This window comes from Macrotis lagotis, chromosome 2 (assembly GCF_037893015.1).
Source record: "Macrotis lagotis isolate mMagLag1 chromosome 2, bilby.v1.9.chrom.fasta, whole genome shotgun sequence".
Lineage (NCBI taxonomy): Eukaryota > Metazoa > Chordata > Mammalia > Peramelemorphia > Peramelidae > Macrotis > Macrotis lagotis.
In genome coordinates, this window is record NC_133659.1 from 208,765,348 (window position 1) to 208,784,538 (window position 19,191).

Sequence of the window (19,191 nt, forward strand, 5' to 3'; positions counted from 1 at the left end):
ACTGCATTTATATATAATAGCTTGCCTATTTCCCCAGCTGTGAAGTATCTTTATTTCTATATCTTTGCTGCCACATATTCTTTTACACTTATCTATTGGAGAATGATATTTGTTCTTGTATATTTCTATTAGTTGTCTGAATCTTGGATATCAGATTCTCATTGGGGATACTGGATAAAAGATTTTTTCCAAAGTGTCTCCCCTATGCTGTTTACATTTTTCTATAAAAGCTTTTCAGTTTTATGTAATTTAAATTCTTTATTTTATCCTTTATAGGAATCAGTATCTCTTCTCTGGTAATTTCTTTACTTTCAAGTTGTAAAAAGTATATGTGATCTGTTTTTCTTGATATGATATATTTTTATATATATTTTGTATATATTTTGGTATGTATATTTTTCATGGTATGATCAAAGTATGTTTTTAATTTTGAATTTATAACCAAAAAACAAACAAATCTAAAGTTCTCCATAAATTTCTGCTTTCCCCTTTCCCAACTCCAGACAGATAAACATATCTAGGTCTTTCCATCCTTTTGGATTCTATTTACTCAAGACACCACCCCCAGCTGTTGCTCCAGGTGTTGTTAGACACTTGATAATTAGTGGAGCTAATTTATTTAATCATGTTTGCACTGTTCTCTTCACCCCATTGTTGTTCTTGCCCAGCTCCTTTAGGTGTTCCTGGCTCTGCTCCTGTAATTTTGCCCAGGGCCGGGGGTGGGGAGGGGGAGTGAGGGAATACTCCTTGATGCCAGAGGTGTTCTTCCATGTTAGAACAATAGCTCTGCCTCAAAGGTTTGGCTGCCTTCACATCCTATGTTTTGGCATTGGTCATTGAAGTGTTTTTAATTTTCTCATTGTTGATAAGTGAGATTTCGGATGAGAGATGTCCTTTAAAGATGGGCAGTTAGAATTTGTTCTCTTTAACATCCCTTGACTTTCTTTCTGTGTCAGTCCTGATTTTTTGACATGAAAATGTGGTCCAAAGATTGCATTGAATTAGGAAATACAGTACCTTTTCCACAATTAGATTTGGTTATAAATTTTAAAAGGTAAATGTTAGGAATATAGTCAGCAATTCAATTCAATAAATATTTATTAAGTACCACTATGTTTCACACACTATGGTGAAGACTGGGGATACAAAAGAAGGCAAAAGGCAGTCAAGGAGATTATAATCTAATGTGAGAGAAAACATAAACAAAGCAACATAAATATAGGATAAATAAATAATTAAAGGGGGGAGCATGAAATTAAGAGGTACTAGGGAAGATTTCCTGAAAAAGGTGGGATTATAACTGAGACCTTAAGGAATCTAAGGAAGTCATGAAGAGGAGGAGGAAGAGCATTTTGAGTGTGGGGGACAGTCTGAGAAAATGCCAGGAGCTGAGAGATGAATCTTGTTCATGGAACTGCCAGAATTAAACAGTCAGTCACTTGATCAAATACATATTGGGGAACATGATGAAAAAGACTGAAAAAGTAGGAGGAGGCTAGTTATGAAGGGCTGTGAATGTCAAATTGAGCATTTTGTATTTAATCCTGGAGACAGTAAGGAGCCACTGGGGTTTATTGAGTACATGGGAAAAAGATGATCAGACCTGTATTTTAGGAAAATGTCTTTAGAAACTGAGTGGAGGATGGATTGGAGTGGGGAAAAGAATTGAGGGAAGTGGAATAAAAACCTTTTGATAAAGGAGACAACTAGTGACAAGTTTGAAGTATCTTAAAAGAATAAAAGAACCAGAATATCCACTTTTATGTTGAATGTGAAAATCGAGTCACCTCCTACCTGGATGGAGATAATCCAAAATGGTAGTCAAGACCTGATTGGACAGCATTTTATAACTTTTGTGTTGGTAAGATCTTTTAAGGCCAACTGACTCCACCATTTTCATTAAAGGGCAAAATGTAGAGTTGTAAATCTTGGCCTCCTGATCAATTGTCATATTTGTGCAATATACATATTTATGTGGAATGAGATTTGACCCTGCCACTGTCACTTCCCATCTCTGGATATTTATTATCTTATTTCCATAAAAAAGTCAAATTTGATAATTTTTAAAAGATCCCTTCTGACTCATTATGCAAAGATTTTGTAATTCTCTCCCATATCACTTCACATAGTGCCTTGCATACAGTAGGTCCTCTCTAAATTTTTATTGAATGAAGATTCAGATCTCTTTTTAAAAGTGCATTTTAGCTGTAATGGATTGTGCCCCTGTGTATATATATTGGAGGAGAGGGTAACTTGTAAGGCATGTTGGACTAGAGATGATAAATCATGATGATTTAGAGAAATATTCAACATGGAACAGGAGAAATAAATGGACTTAGGGGCTCCTGTGGGAAAAGTTTCCTTTAATTATGGGAAAATACAAGCAAAGGGAAGAGTATCTGTTTACTATTTTGACAACAGCCTTTCACAGCACTGCCTCTGCCATACTACCCCCAAATGGAACCCATTCACATGAATTCATGAATTCATTTATTGCCTCCCCATGTACTTCACCCTTCCTCACCCCCCCCAGCTTACTGTTCTTTTTTGTTTCAAACAAATGAGCACACAAAAAAAGGATCTGCATTCCTTTGGATAATCTTATTCAAACATGGAAAGGCTTCGCTTTCTCAATTAATCAGGCCTTCCCCCTTGCTTTCTCAGGATCTCAATCAGAGGTCTTGGCTGGATTCCAGTTTCTGGGCCACTTGTTGTGACCACTGTGACACCTGTCCAGGTGAATAAGAGACTATATATTAAATTAAATTGTTTTTTTTTGTACAGACAGAACCAATGTAGTTAAAACAGTAAAGAGGTGATAGAAAATTTTTTTAAGCAAATTCCTTTGATAAATAAAGAACATTAAAAAAATTTAAGAACAAGAGCATTAATCCATAGATAAATGGTCAAATGAAACAAGTAGGCAGTTTCCAAGAAAGAAATCAAGCTAGCAGTAGCCACATGAAAAAAAGTTCAAATCATTAATAATCAGAGAGATATAAATTAAAGCAGCTATGAAGTTACAGCTCATACCCAGCAGTCTGGCAAAGTTGATGAAAAAAGAAAATGACAAATATTGGAGGAGCTGCAGGAAGAAAGACACACTGATGCATTCACTCTTTATGGAATTGTGGATTACTTTAGCCATTCTGGAAAGCAATTTGTAACTGGGCCCAAATAGTCTCTAAATTGTGTATACTATTTTGAACAGTGATGCCACTATTATATTCATACCCCAAAGAATCAATGAAAGAGGAAAAGGACCCTTAAGTACAAAAATATTTATGGCATCCCTTTTGTAGTGGGAAAGATCTGAAAATTAAGGGAGTGTCGCTCAAATGGGAATTATGAGTAAAATAGAATGTTACTAGGATAGCTTCTGAGAGACCTGAGATAGTTCATATGAACTCATGCAGAGAGAAGTGAACACATCCAGGAAAACAATTTATACAATAAAAACAACATTGTAAAGAAAAAAAACTGACTTATTAACTCTGATAATTACAGAGACCAACCATAATTCCAGAGAACCTAATGGTGATGAAGTATGCTGGTACTTTTTGACACCTTTTGAGGTGATGGACTCAAGATTTAGAATGGGATATACTTTTTTAAGAGGAAAAGTGTGAGAATGTTGATGTATTTTCATAATTATTAAAAAAATTTATTTTTAATGAAGGTTGATGGGAAGGAGAAAGGAACTAAGAATAATATATTCTCTTTCCTTCCAAAAAAAGAAAAAAAGTCATTTATGAAGTGTGAAATATGCTGTTTAGAACAAAAGGAAGGAAAGAATCACAGACCACCAGGACAGGTTTGAAAATTACATGTTGAATTATCTTAGAGATTCAGAACTTTATGTGTAATTCTTTTTTTTTTCTGTTCTATACTGCCCAAATATGGGGTAGTTTTACTGTGTTACATGCAAGAGCTTGGTAAGGCTGAGTCCTATCCATACTGGTGGGTCCAAGGGTTCTAGTTCAACATTTAAAAATAGCTGATAATTACTTCACTGAAACTCCTTTTCCCTCATGTTCCAAAATCTTTTCAACAAACTGAAATCACTTATGAAGGTGTCATTCTTTTAATTCTTTTAATTCTTTCAATTCAGTTCATTCTTATGCATTCTTTCAACCACTTCAGGAGTAACCTATATAGCACAACTGCTCCATTACTTGGGTAAAAAGCAGGATTGTATATGTATATGGAAATGTCCATTTTATTTGATGTTTAAGTTCAAAATTAAAAAAAAAATAATGAGGCTATGAATGTTCTGAAAGATGTCCCTCTCTTTTCTCTAATGATGAATTCAAGAAAGATGATAAGAAAATTGCTTTCTAGGAGTGATGGAAGTACACGTTTGGTTAAGGGAAAGGGAGAGAAGGAAGAAAAACAAGTAAGAGAAAGAAGCAACTTAAATTTAGATAGAATGGTAGGAGTCTATGGTGGTTGAAGCCACCATACCTTTTCTGATGTCTTTATGTTCAGACATTGTGCATTTAAAAAAGGTTTTGGTTTTTATTAGTTAGCAGCTTTGTTTAGTGAAAAAGAGCACTTCATTTGAAATCATAGGATGTTAGGTTTGAGTCCTGCTTCTGCCATTTAGTACCTTTGTGGCTATGGCTGGATGACAAGCTCTCTGGGCTTAAGTTTCCTTACTTGTAAAGTGAGTGAGTTGACCTTGTTGACATCTGAGGTCCTTTCCAGCTCAGAATCTGTGATCTCTCAGATCAGTCACTCAATAAGCATTTATTAGGCTCTTACTATGTGCCAGAGATTGTGTTAAACACAGGTCATACAAGGAACTCGTTCCTCTCTACCTCATGCACCTCTGCTTTTAAAGATCTCACAGTCTAATGAGGGAGAAAACATGCAAACAACTATGTATAAAAAAGAGATATAACAGGATAAACAGGAAAGATCTGATATGGGTTTCTTGCTGGGTAGAACTTCAGGTGACAAACTCTTGGTTATTATTGCACTCTTTTTGTCTAATTTGACTTTATGGCTAGACAGAGGAGGCAACCTTCTTGTGTGATAGGATTTTTGTGATGTGCCTTCTTGGGCTGCCAGATAGGGTCACTGTACCACAAACAGAAAGCTTTTTTGCTCCTTCCCTCCACCTATCACCCCAGTCATTCAAACATTTTCTTGGGTAATTTATCTGGGGTTCAAATCCTCACAGTTATCATTGGGTAATAACATTTGTTCAAAGCCTATTTGTTACTAAATATTGTGTTAGACATTGTGAGGAGAATCCAAGGAAATAATCTTTTCCTTACAACAGTAATTAGACTTGAGGATTACAGTAGCCTCTCTGTATTAAAGAGGTTCCCCAATACCATGTTATCTGGACAGTTATCTTTTATTTTAGGATGAGCTGGAAGGATCTGTGATCACAGGTCATTATAGGTTTACTTTAGAAGATCCTTACAACTTAGAGAGATGGACCCTTCAAGAGTTCTCATCCTATTCCAAGAAGAAATAATCTGCCAGGCAGAAGGACATGCCAAGGACTGTGAGGAGGAGGCTTAAGTACAAGGGCTGGAAGCCTCTGAAAGTCCTGGAGAGGATAGAAGCTTTCCCACCCCCCACCCCCCCACCCCCGCTTAATTCCTGAGGACTGCAACTTTTTTTTTTCTTTTCCTACCTAATATTTTTGCCCATGGCAGGAGACAGAATACCAACCTGAAGGAACTATTTCAGCCTGAGGGATTTTGCTGTGTATTTATGACTGTTAGAGCTGATCAGCATCATACCATACTTTACAGGTCTCTATTTTTCCTTTGCCCACTCCTTCCTCCTTAAGGCAAGAAGTCTGTGCCTAAATAGTGCAAAGGGAACTTACTGCTGGAACTTCTTTGAAGGGAAATCTCTCTTGTTGCCAACAACAACAACAAAAATACCACTTAGCAGGCTGATTGAGCAGCAGTATCTGTCCTCAGTACAGGGTGTGCCTCCATTGTTGATCAGCTCTTATCACTGCTAGTACAACATGTCAAAAAATTTCCTTGCCTTAGAAATTCTAATGAAAGTAGTTCTATGTTGTTTAATTTATTTCCTCTCTCATTTTTAAGATTATCTATTTATTTTTTCCATTTAATATTTTCTTCCTCTACTTAACCCCCTTCCCAAGTCTTTTCTTGGCACCATTTTAACCAACCAAAGGACCTTGTAAACAAGGTCATGAGCTATATAAGTCCAGTCACCAGAAGCAATGCTAAAATGAATACCTGGGCAGATGAGTCTTCCAGCTCAGACTTGATTGAATTCTCATTCCTTCCATTTAATACTAGACTTTTTCTTTCAAGTAATCATGTAGGAAACTTGCTTGGTTTTAGGAAGCTCTCTGCCTTCCTCTCTATTTTTTTAAAACAAAGTCTTAGAATTTTGACTTATGAAATCTTCATAGTTATGAAAGTATATGACTATCCTTTTAGCTTATTCATACATGTCAGCTTGTGCTTAAGGGAAAATTATTTGGTGTCCCTTTAATGAATTTTGTTTGCTTTCTTCCCACATCTTAGTCTTACTGGTTAAATATTTGGTCACATAGCCTAAGCATGAAATTAAATAGGGACCAAAACTGGCAGTGCAGGTTCAATCTGGTCCAGAGCTGATGATCTGAATGATCCAACAATCTTCTACTTTTGGCCAGCCTTTTGTGCTTTGCCTTAATCAGTCAGTCTGCTCCTCCAATAGTCTCTCATCATCTTTACATTTATTACCCCAGTTTCCATGCTGCTTCTTTATGTGGCTAGGCAAGATGGCACCTAACTACTTGTGAACATACTGGTATTCTTTATTTTAGTGTAACTGGCCAACTGGGAAATCAGGTAGACTGTTCTAGGTCAAATGAAAAAAACCACAGGAGCCAGGCAAATTCTGGGTAGTTTGCCTGACCAGCAGGCAGATCTCTGACTCTGCCCAATATTTCTATTGGCTATGTCTCTGTGGTTAAAAAGGTGGTTGACATTTCTTCCCAGAGCCAGCTATCTTCCAGTCACTTGCAAAATCAACTGAGATGTAAACATCAAAATAAACATCAACACTTAGCAGAATTAATTATCCCATCATCATCCCAAATAATCAGCTCATGGTGGTGTTTTCAGCAAGTATACACCAGTAGAAGATGCTATAGATATAGTACATAATGTAAAATATCACTTGTTAAGTTCTTTCAATAGCTAATTATCTTGGACAGATGATATGAATGCACCAACTATCTTCTTCTGGTCAGCCTTTTGTGCCATATCTTAATCATGCAGACTGACCCTACAGCAGTCTCTCATGCCTCATATGTATTACTCCTATTACCATGCTGCTTCTTCATGTAACTGAGCAAGATGACATCTAGCTATTTGTAGCTAAGTATCAAAATTACATGCAGGACTATTAAAGGGTCCTATCATCATTTTATTTTATTTTATTTTTTTAGGTTTTTTTGCAAGGCAAATGGGGTTAAGTGTCTTGCCCAAGGCCACACAGCTAGGTAATTATTAAATGTCTGAGGCTGGATTTGAACTCAGGTACTCCTGACTCCAGGACCGGTGCTCTATCCACTGCACCACCCTGCTGCCCCCCCATTATCATTTTAAATGAATATCCACAGAATACAAGCAAGTTTGCATAACTAGCAAAACCATGGAAAACTAGCATTAATACTAATATCAATAGTTACTATCCAGTACTTGTGTAGAACTTTAAGTATTGCAAAACACTTTAAAAATGCTTCTTCCTTTTATTCTCACAGTAATTCTGATAGGTAGAGCTATTATTAACATCTGTCTGAGGAAGGTAAAAGCTCAGGTCACATATCAAGTAAGTGTCTGGGGCCAGATTTTAGGTTTTCTTGACTCTAGCCTGTCCCTCTATTCATTGTTCAACCACCTGCCAATAGGTCTATGAAAGAGCAAGCATTGTTATATGTAAATTAACAAATAAGAGTACAAGCTTACAATCTAATCATAACACTAACAATAGGAAAATAGACATAAATAGCAAAACAATAAAAAGAAGCATAAATAGAATAAGTAGCATGTACATCAGTAATATGAAGTTGTGTTAAAGTCATGTGTTATGGAAATGACCCTAATATTGCTGTTTGTCACATGTGTAAGCATTTCTCCATTTTTACATGTAGCCTTATAGGTCAACTGGACCTAGTTGTCTTGTGCCCTATTGATCTTTCTGGTCCTATATAGTGGATGGTAGTGAATTCTGCCTGCATTCCTATATCATAACTTATTGGGGGGAGGGGCCAAGGCTGATTTATTAATATTTTTATGTTTCATATCTCTGCAAATGACAGAAGTTACAGTATATGGTTTCAATCCTCTCCTGGTTAAAGTGGCATTTGTTCTAGCCCATGACAAGCTTTTTGGATTACAATGTTTGTTTCACTTCTTTGTTTTGACTCATCAGAGAGTCTTATCAACAACAACCAAATTATTTTTACAGCATCCCCTTAGCTGAGGTGTTCTATAAACAGACAAAGGCAGTACTCTAGTGCAGACCTTCTTCACCTCACTCCCCAATGACTACAGTAGCCTGCTGGGGTTGGAGTGGGGATCTTCTACCTTAGGCTTACCCTCCTATTGATAAACTCCAGTAACTCCTAATTGCCTCCAGGATCAAATATTAAATGTTTTATTTGGCATTCAAAGACTATTCTAACTTAGCTCCCTCCTATCTTTTCAATCTTCTTATACCTTATTCCCCAAACATACTCTATAATCCAGTGACATTGGCCTCCTGGATGTTCTGCACTCCATATCCCAGTTCTGGTATTTTCTATGACTGTCCTCCATGCTCAAAATGCTCTTTCTCCACTATTTGACTTCTGACCTTCCTGGCTTCCTTTAAGTTCCAATTAAAATTCCATCTTCTACATTAAACCTTTCTGCAATCTCTCTTAATCATTTCCGATTTATCCTGTACATAGCTTATTTTCATATATTTTTATGCTGTCTCCCCCCTTAGATTTTAAACTTTTTTAAGGACAAGGTCTTTCTTTTTCTTCTTTTTATATCCTCGGTGCTCAAGACAGGACCTTACTGATATTCCTTAATAAATATTGATTGACTGATTGATTAAAGTTGTCCAGTGTCTCAAAGCCTTGATGAAGAGAAACTTTCCATCAGTGTGATAACTAGTAGATCTGTTGAACAGTGGAATTTCTCACTGTAACTTAGTATTCTTGTTGAAGATCTTGACAATGAACCTGGGCATTGTATCTTTGTGTCAATGAGATTTCTTTTGGCTACTGGTAGGCTTCTTTTATCCATCAAATAAGATAACATTTAATAATGAGACAAATTTAATAATAAATATTAAAATATGTATATCTAGTTTTATTTAATATTTATTTTTTCCTATTGCCGATAAAAACAATTTCTAACATTAGTTTTTTAAAATGTTGAGATCCAAATTTTCTTTCTTCCTTCTTTTCCTTGCCCCCATTGAGAAGGCAAGCTATTTTATATGGGTTATACATGTACAGTCATGTAAAACATATGACTATATGTCATTAGTCATCTTGTAAAAGAAAGGCTAAAAAACAGGAAAAATAAATAAAAGCTTTAAAAAGTATACGTCTATCTGCATTCCAATTCCATAGTTCTTTTTCATTCTAACATGAGTCTTTTAGAGTTGTCTTGGATCATTGTATTGCTGAGAAGAGCAAAGTCAATCATAGCACCTTCCAATTTCTGGAGTTCAGAGTACAAGTGAAGAAGTATCTGTTACTCTCACCCAAACATTAGCATCTATTATGTAAGCTTTATTCTATAAAGCCTACAGAGTCAATGCATTCTAATAAATTTGTGTTAGAAATTATACATGGTGATTCCACTGTGATTTTATTTCATGCCTCAGTGTTCCTAAAAGAAATAGTTGAAAATGCTTAAGCTGTGGGTCTCCTTGAGCATGGTAAAGTATACTCTTACACTTTTTTTTGAACACCTTTTCCAGTGCTAGAATTTCTTTGAGTAAATTGTTCTTTAAGTTTCTGCCTTAGTCAAAAGGAATCATATACAGAGATTTTTCCAAAAAAACCTTAGTCACTTCTGACTGTGTAGGTTCTTAGTTCAAGGATCACTGGGAATTCCATTGCAGTTAGATCCATAATGTAATGGCAAACACAATCTTATTAAAGTGATGAAAAAAGATAATGGAGGTCCCAATAACCTTTCTCAAATACATGGAACGAGGAGTTTGACTGGGTAGCCAGAGAAACACTTTTTACATGAAAGTAAGTTGTTTCTCTAGGGACTAGTTCAGTAATTGGATCAGTAATTGGGTGTCACCCAATCATTTAGCACTAAGGTATTACCCAATATATAAGGACACATAAGGAAATTCCGGTGGCTGAGTTCAGGCAGAGGTCACTACATGTCTGAAAATGAGAGAAACCTTTTGTTCAACCTGTCTTTGTGTAAATAAACTCTTCTGCAAAATTCCTTGTCAGCTTTAGCAACTGCGGAAGCTTTTCAGGTTTCTTGTTGGATATGCCTGTGCATACTCGATGAAATTGGTCAGTCCCCATGAAGCTATTCTTGTCATCTCTTTCCATAGATAAATAACCAATGCAAACAAGTTACAAAGGTACTTACTTTTCTTTAGGGAGATTTCATGCATAGGTTTCCTACTTCTTGGTGACATATCTTACTGTCTAGGACCAAATTAATTCATTTCTTGCTCTCTCCTGGTTTCTCCCTAGACCTATATGTCAAAAGTCATTATGTAGTGCTTTTATGTTACCATCTGATTCCAGGTATTGTGCATGTGGTCAGTCGGGTACAACACTTGACCCATCTCCAGCTTCTTCTATTGTCTCATCTGTAAGTTGCTTTCTAGTGAATGGAAGTTGAGTGTTTTAGCATAATAGATTGAGGCAAGGAAGACAATTGGTACAGTGAAACAGGGTTGCTATATGCTACTGGCCTGTTGCCCATTTAGAAGTTCTGGAAATTTCAGGGATACCCATCAATTGGGGAATGACTAAACAAGTTGTGATAGAAGACTACTGTGCTACAAGAAATGATAAGCTTAATGATCTTAGAAAATTTTGGAAAGACTTGCATGAAATAATGAAGAGTAAAATTAGCAGAACCAAGACAACACAGTATATAGTAATAGCAATATTGATTGAAGACTGACTTGGAGTTTTGAACAAGTTATTTTGACTACTATAAATGCCCAAATTGACTTTAAATGATTTAGGAAGAAAGATATTTTCTTCATCTAGAGAAAAAACTGATAGATGCAAAGAATAATTTTGCATACATACACATACATATATACCTCACACACATACATATATATTTGTGCCTAATGGTAACCATCTCTAGGGCAGTCTGGGATAGGTAAGAAAAGAAATTTACATGAAAACATGCTGTATATTTGAAAGGAATTGCAAGTTGTGTACAGCAGATTTGTAGTTTTTTAAATTGTACCATGCTATGGGAATGCTTGTTTTATTCCATAAATTAAAAATAAAATAAAATTTAAAAACAGAAAAGGAAAAAAGTCTTAGCTGAGGTGGGAGACCAGGTCTTTGACTTTGTAGTTTTAAAGCAATCTGAACATTCTTGTCCTTCTGTTTCTGTGACTCTTCAATCAGGTTTTCAAGAGTAAGATCATTAATGGATTAACAGTGGTGGCAGAGCTCTTAGTAAATTTATAATAGCAAATCCTAGAATGGTTCTTAGTTTCTGAAGCTTCTGTGAATGTGGCCATTTCAGGAACATATTTGTCTTCTCCATGTTGTTGTTTTTGCCATTTTAATATACTATTTGACGCACTTACTTTTCCAATCAAATCAACAAGCATCTGTTTTTTAGCACCTATGACAGGGCAGGTGCTGGGTTGAGTACAATAGAGGCTTTACAAAATTGATACGTTATTTGAAATTTTCAGACTATCTATTCTAAATGAACTAACATTCATCAATCTTTCCTCATGTTCTAGTATTTTTCCAAAGACAATGATGTTGTCTAGATACACCAGTACTTCCAGGCAATTTCTGACATTGAATAATGTCTATATCAATCATAGCATTCAGAAACCAATAGTAAAATTTTACCACAATAACATTATGAAGCAAAGTTACAAACAGTCAGTACTTGGCAAATAAATGATGTAGCAAGTATAAAAATTAGTGAATCACTGGTTAGCATGCACAGAATCATAGGGAAGCATTGACTGCATCTATATTCATATGCCAGAAATTAGTATGCAACCAATAAAATCCCAAGAAATCAAAATGAATTGTACATGTTCATTATCTGACCAGCACTTCCTTAATGTAATAATATAATTAAAACAGGTACTTTGCCTTTATGACAACTGCTTTATGAATGTAGTAGATCAGTTCAAAGAGAAGAGACTAACTTTTTGAGAGATCCAACTAAAAGCAAAACAGATTAAAACAATTAACTGAATAATTTCTTTTTTTCTGGGTAATTTAATCATTTTATTATTATTATTTTTTTTGCTTTTTTATTTTCTAATTTTTTATTCTCATTTCATACAAATGTTTTTTTTTACATTAATAAAATATACTTGTTTACAAGTAAACAAAATACCCCTCCCCCCATGAATATAGATAGACTTGCTTGGGCGAAAAAGTAAAGGGGAGAGAAAAAAAATTAAAATAAAAAAATAATAGTAATAATTGTAGGTATGGCCAGGTGGCGCAATGGACGAAGCACCAGCCCTGGAACCATGAGCACCCGAGTTCATATCCAGCCTCATAAACCCAATAATCACCCACCCATGTGACATGCAAGCCACCTGATCCCCACTGCCCTGCAAAAACCAAAAAGAAGAAAGAAAAAAAAGACCCAAAATAAAATAAAATAGTAATAATAGTAGGGGTGGCTGGGTGGCAGACAGAGCATTGGCCCTTGAGCCAGGAGCACCTGGGTCTGAATCTGGCCTCAGACACCCAAATATCATTCTGCTATGTGGCTCCAGGCAGACCACCCAGCCCCACTTGCCCTGCACCCTCCCCCAAATAATAATAACAAAAAATATGCTTCAATCTTTGTTCAACTCTGTCGTGAGTGGATCACATTCTTTATGATAAGTCCATCACAAAAGTTACTTCCATATTTTTCCACTGTTGCCATTGCTGATCGCAACTCCATCCTTTCTTATTTCTCCACTACCGTGTACTATATTTTCTCTCTCCTTTCACTCTGACTCTGCTGTAGGGTCGCTGAGTTGTGCAGCAGACAGATCCCTGGTCCTGGGGCCAAGAAGCTCTGAGCCCCCATACCACCCCTTAGGCCTAGAATCCATCTGGCCCTATGGTCCTGGGCAGGCCTTCCAATGCCAGCCCCTTGCAAGAAGTAAAAAAGAAAATGTGTTATATCTGAACACTGTCCCCCCATGAATAATTTCTTAAAAAAAATTTAGGACCTGGAAAAAATTTTGATGACTAACCATGAACATTTTATGTTTATATATGTGTATGTATACACACACACACACACACACACACACACACACACACACACACACATATATATATATATATATATATATATATATATTCATTTAGAAAGGAAAATTATTCCCAAAAGATTTCATTAAAAACTGGATTTAAATCCTGCTTAAACTGGGAAATAAAAGACAAAGAATAGAATAAAGGGTGAGAAATTCTTAGTAGCCTCAGTAACAAGAATGTTCAGATTGCTTTAAAACTATAAAATGAAAGACTTTGTCTCACACCTCAACTAAGGTTTTTTCCTTTCTTTTTTAAAATATATTTTCTTTTTAATTTATGGAATAAAAGATATGAGTTGAACAACACAGAGCAATTTTTTAAGAAATTGGGAAATAGCTTCCATATATATATATATATATATATATATATATATATATATATATATATATATATATATATATAACCACCATAGGGAGTTTGTGAGTAAGTCCAATAGATCTCTAGCCCCAGGTACTGGATGTCACACTTTAGTTCTAGGTACTGGCGAAGAGTTTTCCAGCAAAGAACAATGATACCTGTACAAAGTCCTCACCTTGAACTTTTTTTTTCCTTTCAAGTATATTTACAGGAAATTTGCTAAGCTCTATGATGAGGCTTTCCGGCTCATATTCCCCACCCTCCCTATCACCAAAGGAAAAGAAAATGTTTAATATTTGAGTTAGGATTTATGAAATTTGCATTCTTTCTCTAATAAGCTCACCCCAAACACCCAGTTTTCTTTGAGAGAAAAATAATCTCCTGCTCCTTCTCTCTCCTCACCAACCTACTAGCATCAGTCTTGCTCCTGGCAATTTAATAACCACAGCAAACAACTCAGTTTTGTTGGCTAATGAGATTTTTTTACAAATAACCAGTTAAATAACCTAAACATCAAATTAAATAATGAAATTCTTAGTGCTGTCTAAAACTGTTAGAATGAGATAGTGACAAAACAGGAAATAAAGTAATTGACTGGCAAATAGCAAAACTTGGGTTCTCCTTGGATGGAATTAGCAATACAAGTTCAACTTGGTTCAGAGCTCATGATCTTAAATGTCTCCTAAGACTCCTCCCTACTCCTGTCTGTTATTTTGTTCCACACTTGAATAACCAGATCTGCCCCTCCAGCATGCCACATGGCTTTTCTGTCTCTATCTGAACTTTTTCCAGGCAACATGACATTCTACTGCCCACTGACTCTGTGGGAGTTCCTTAGCTGAATTTTGTAGGCACCTTGGAATTTGAGGTGGTCCAGTCCAGGTCAAGTGCAAAGCTATAGGAACCCAGATAATTCTGCTCAATCACAACCGACCAGGAAGCAGCATCTTAGTTTGCCCAAAAGACTTTCTCGACTTTATCTCCAAGAGTAGAGCAGAGCACAAGTTTATACCCTTCCAAGACCTTGGTTGTATTAAATTCTCTTATGCTCTCCCCCCTGGGGAAGAGTATTCCTGATCTTGAGTTGAAGAATTATGAGGGGCTTTAGGGTAAGTGACCCTAAAGACCTTTACCTAATAATTTCTGCCACTTGCCCCAGGAATAAGGACAAGAACTAGCTAGAAAAGATAGAAATTGGATTAGGGCAAGACAGGTCAAGATCTGGGAGTAATTGCAGTTGTTGTCTAATTGCAAATACTATTTCTCTGTACTCCTAAAGGTGCTTGAGAGTCCAACTTTGAGAATGGCACATTATAAATCATTTGTCTCTAGTTTGTGGGTTTAATACTCCCATCCCCCTACTACTACCACTACAGAAGACCACATTGGGAATTTGGACTAAAAAGACTTTATTATTCAGCAAGGGAAGCCTCTCTCCCTAATAAAACTGAGGTGAGTGCTTAGGAAAACATGGATTTGCCAGTCCATGCACTTTGGGCTGAGGGGAACTTCCTTTCCAATTGACTCAAGTTCGTTCACCTTTACTTTTTCCCTCTAACCATTTTGTTGGACTAGGGGTATTTTGCCATCATAAACCACCAATTAAAAGTCTTTTGGAGGAGGGAAAGGGTGGAGATGAGGGAGTCAGTAAGCAAACAGGAGGAGGAGGAGGAGGAAGAGAGTAATATGAAGGAAAGGCATGAAGTTCTATCAAAGAAAAATAAATTCTGCAGAAGGGAAGCAAGAGGGCCCCTCCCCCTTTATCTGTAAATCATCATGTTTTATGGTTGTGATGCAAGCAAAAGGCAGGAGATAGGCCATTTTTAATGGCTGGGGTCATTTGTCTTATTTATGTTTGTCTGAAGCTTAACATACTTCATCAAAGAGCAGCTTGGAGATGGGGACCTCTTTGGTTCTTTTACATATTTTTGTTAGCATTATCTTGATAATTTTAAAGATCCGCTCTAGGACTTTATTCAGAAATTTTTGAAAAGGTTTTGAGAAGGAAAAATGTTGGTTAGAACATTAAGGAGACCCGAGTTCTTTTCTTTGCTGCAGAGGCTTGAACTAGTCATTTTAATTCAGAAAGCATTTATAAAGCCCTTATGATGTTCAAGCATCAGAGATACAAGTACAGATTTCTATAATGCATAGTCCAATGTGCCAACACACCTGGCACACCCATGAATACAAACATCTACTGCCACTTAGTCTTGACCCTTTAAGATAGAATTCTTCTGTAACTTCTTTTGGTAGTTCATGAAGAGGTAAGTAGATGGTATATTAGAGTACTGACCTTGGAATCAGGAAGACCTAAGTTCAAATCCAGCTGCAGACCCTTTCTAGCTATATGTCCTTGGGCAAGTCACTTGATCATATTGCCTCCAAAAAAATGTTTCACGTTCCAATGCTGATATGCTGTTTTTTTCTTATCTTTACCTGGTCTCCAGAAGCTAGGGTCTTCTTTCATTCCTTGAAAATACTTTCTATCTTTTATACTTTAATACTTTTATATGAGCATAATATTTCCCTCAATAGAATGGAAGCTCCTTGAGGACAACAGATACCATATCATATTTGTCTTTGTATTCCCATCCTGCCTTGAGGGCAGGAACCATCTTTGTTTTTGCTTGTATTTATATCCTCAGTGTTAGTACATTATATGTAGTTTATTGCCTGCCTGCCATTTTATTCATAGTAATGCCTGGTTCATTTGTTGTTCTTTAGTCATTTCAATCATCTCTGTTTCAATAACCCCATTTAGGGTTTTCTTGGCAAAGATCCTGGAGTGGTTTGCCATTTCATTTTCCAGATCATTTTATAGAAAAGGAAACTGAGGCAAACAGAGTTAAGTGACTTGCACTGGGTCACATTTCCAGGCAGTGTCTGAGGCCAGATTGAATTTGGGAAGATGAGTTGTTTTGACTCCAGGCCCAGTACTTAGCTGCCCCAACTTGGGATATTGAGTTTCTAACAACAATAAAAAAAAGACCCACATAGAAGAACATAAGAAATTTCTTTGTAGTGCTCAACATGAAACTACATAGGAAATATAATTGGTAGCTCAGTGTGAGTATAGTAGAAGGGGTGGAGTCAGAAGATCTTGCTTTGTTATTAGTTTGTCACCTTAGGCAAGTCATTTAATATCTCATTAAAAAAATGGTGAGATTAGACTTGTTCTTGATAGTTGTTTCAGTTGTGTCGGACTTTTTTTGACCCCATTTGAGATTTTCTTGGCAAAGATAGTGGAATGATTTGCCATTTTCTTCTCCAGTTCATTTTGCAGATTAGGAAACTGAGGCAAACAGGGTCAAGTGACTTGTCCAGGGTCACTCAGCTAGTAAGGATCTGAGACCAGATTTTTGGTATTTGACTAGATCATCTCTAAATTTTCTTCCAACTTCAGATCCAATGACTGAGTACTCATGGGAGCATAATTCATTTTCCCTATGTTCTTAAGGGATTCCATTTATGATATTAATTCAGAACATGATATTTTTGGAGGGAGAGGGTGAGCAGTTAAACTGGCATTAACTCTTTGACTAACGTGTAATTCATAGCTCTCACTTTTCTTATTTGAAAAATGATTCATAAATTAGGTGCCTTTCAAAGTTCCTTTCAACTCTGAAATTTTGTTATTTTAGAATTTCTTCTCCCCGCCCCCACCACTTCCCACATAAAATTCTTTTTTTAAATTAATTTTTATTAAAGATATTACTTGAAAAATATGGAACGCTTCATGAATTTGCATGTCATCCTTGCGCAGGGGCCATGCCAATCTTCTCTGTATCATTCCAATTTTAGTATATGTGCTGCCAAAGCGAGCACCCCACATAAAATTCTGAATGGAGAGAGCAGAGGAGAATTGTCTTAAAAACTCTTTTTTTTTTCTCGGTCAAACCTATTGCAGTTGTTTAAACAAATTAACCTATTCAACCCCTGGCTTTTATGCTCATCTCCTGAGAAGGTGACTTTTCTTTGGTGCCTTGATCTGAGCAGGATGGAGAGAGGAGGGTGGAGTTCAGCAGTTGTGGTTGAAGGCTGAGGTTTTTATATGTTTCACTGGAGAGAAGAGAATGCATGGTTCACTTCTAATGATAGGGCCCTTGCAGGTAGGAGCATGCTGGGGCCCTTCAGCTTGCAGACGTGTGGTTAGCCAAATGATGTTCCTGGAATTCCCAAACCGGATATGAAATTGCTAGCAGGATATAGAGAATGAGGAACAAAAGTACCCCAAAGTGCTTTACATAATGAAAAGCTTTCTCCTGTCTGGTTGTCAGATTGGGCCTGGCTTTGCTCTCAAGTCCTGCAGTCAGTCAGGACTCTTCTGAAGCTTGCAGCTTTAGGAAAAGCTTGTGTGTGTGTCTTGAAGTGGAGCCTGCTGCTTCTGCAGACAGCCTTTTCTCCTAAGGCTTCCCTCTGTGGGTGTGTTCTGTCTGTAATTCTTCAAATGCTAGTTGGCATTCTAGGTCAGATGTTACAATAGTATATTTGGCTAAAAGGTGGGAAAATAGCAACAACAACAACAGCAACTAAATCCCACCAAGCAGTGGGTAAAAAGGACTTCATTTAGACTGTATCTATTAACTATTGGTTGGGTTTGAGTGGAAAATCTGTAGTAGGGGAGGAAGTAGTGAATGCCAAAGGGATGGATGAGAAGGAACATGGCATTGGCCATGAGAAATCAATTGGACAGTCTTCCTGAGTTAGGGGAGTGCAGGGGAAGGAGCAAGACCCTGTTGGGTCATAAGCAGCAAAAAAACTGACCTGCTGAAAAAGAAAAGATTCTGGCTTATATATGCAAAAGGGTCCCAAACTCCCTCTTTTAGGTCTATAGCATGAGGAGTCATCCAAGACTTAAGTGACCTATGACCATTTATGACTTTTATCCTGCTTAAAGATTGTCTTTCAAGCATTTATTTTCTTTTTCCTTCTTCCCATTAAAAAAAGAAAACCCTTGTAATAAATATGTAGAGTCAAGAGAAACTAATTCCTTTTTTGGCTATTAAAAACATATGTTACATTTTGCATCTTGAGTCTCTCACTTCTCTATAAGGGGATGAGTGGGTAGCATGTGTTCTCATTGGTCCTCTGTAATTGTGACTTTTCATATCATTGGTCAGGGTTCTTAAGCCTTTCAAAGTTGTTTGTCTTCACAATTTACAAAAATGTTTTCCTGATTATGTTCACTTCACTTTACATTGGTTCAGACGTTTGTTTCCAAGTTTCTCAGGTGCCTCATCTGCTTCCTGATGCCTTAAAGAAGCATGTTTTCCTTTAGTCCATACTCTTCAGGTTCTTTCCTCTCTCCTCCCTTTCCC

At 36.6% G+C, this 19,191-nt stretch overlaps 1 long non-coding RNA gene and 1 other non-coding gene across 2 annotated transcripts in view; one reads left to right on the forward strand and one right to left on the reverse strand.

Moving 5' to 3' along the window:
• The window catches only part of LOC141514145 (uncharacterized), a 345,149-nt gene that overhangs the window by 170,440 nt on the left and 155,518 nt on the right, over positions 1-19,191 (forward strand). The gene's annotated exons all lie outside the window — the stretch shown is intronic.
• On the reverse strand, positions 17,592-17,698 carry LOC141515627 (U6 spliceosomal RNA). The gene has a single exon (XR_012476390.1). It is a non-coding gene; the product is annotated as a U6 spliceosomal RNA (small nuclear RNA).